The 789-nt window shown below is 30.5% G+C and overlaps 1 long non-coding RNA gene across 1 annotated transcript; it reads right to left on the bottom strand.

The window, feature by feature from the left end:
• Positions 1 to 168: 168 nt before the first annotated feature.
• On the bottom strand, positions 169 to 755 carry LOC104774545. Its single transcript, XR_765384.2, has 2 exons — positions 392 to 755; positions 169 to 267 (listed from the first exon to the last, which is right to left on the bottom strand). It is a non-coding gene; the product is annotated as an uncharacterized LOC104774545 (long non-coding RNA).
• Between the last annotated feature and the right edge of the window lie 34 nt (positions 756 to 789).

Below are 789 nucleotides of genomic sequence, written 5' to 3'. Positions count from 1 at the left end.
GTTTTTTTTTTTTTTTTTTATCTTTGTGGTTTTATTTAAGGAAATCTGTTTTTTTTTTTTCAGTAAAATATTATAGGGTTTCATGTTTGTAATGACTGGGCATTTAATTGTGTTTGTTTTGTGGTTTTAGCTGAACTTCGATTCCAACTAACATAGCTGAACTACAGAAGCTCATAAAGGTATTTTATTTAGAACAATATTCAGAACTGTCCATACACGAGCTCATTTAGATCACCCGAGAGATGGGGTCCTCTCCAAAAGCCGTGCCTGTTAAGAAAAATCACGTTTTAACAGTCTTAGTTGCTCATATATCATAGAAGAACCCAATGATACCAACTAACATGATGAATCAATTCTATGTAAATTCTCTAATTAAGACAATTAGGCTTACCTATTTTCTTCCAGTGCTTTCCTTGAAAATGTTCAACAGATCATAATAACTTAATAAGCATAGCAAAATGGTAGAAACTGAAAACAAAGATAAAACAAAGGCATTAGCTCAGATATATAACTGTGCCAAAAAAAAAAAACATTCCCAGAAACAAAAGCAGTTTTATATTATGAATTTGGATCCAAAAGCAATAACATAAATGCATTACACTTAACATAAAACTTAACCGCAGAACAAAACATAATCGAAAGAAGCTAGAGACTGAACATAAACAAACAAGAACACATTGACAAGAACATAGACAAAGAAAAACTTAAGACAGAACATAAACAAAGTAACAAAAACTTAACCGATATAACACAAACATTGGAGAGCATAAATTTTTGAAAACTCATCAC

The sequence above is a fragment of the Camelina sativa genome, unplaced genomic scaffold (genome assembly GCF_000633955.1).
Source record: "Camelina sativa cultivar DH55 unplaced genomic scaffold, Cs unpScaffold03506, whole genome shotgun sequence".
Taxonomy (NCBI): domain Eukaryota; kingdom Viridiplantae; phylum Streptophyta; class Magnoliopsida; order Brassicales; family Brassicaceae; genus Camelina; species Camelina sativa.
Note: the sequence above shows the minus strand (reverse complement) of the source record. Positions and strands in the feature narration are given on the sequence as shown.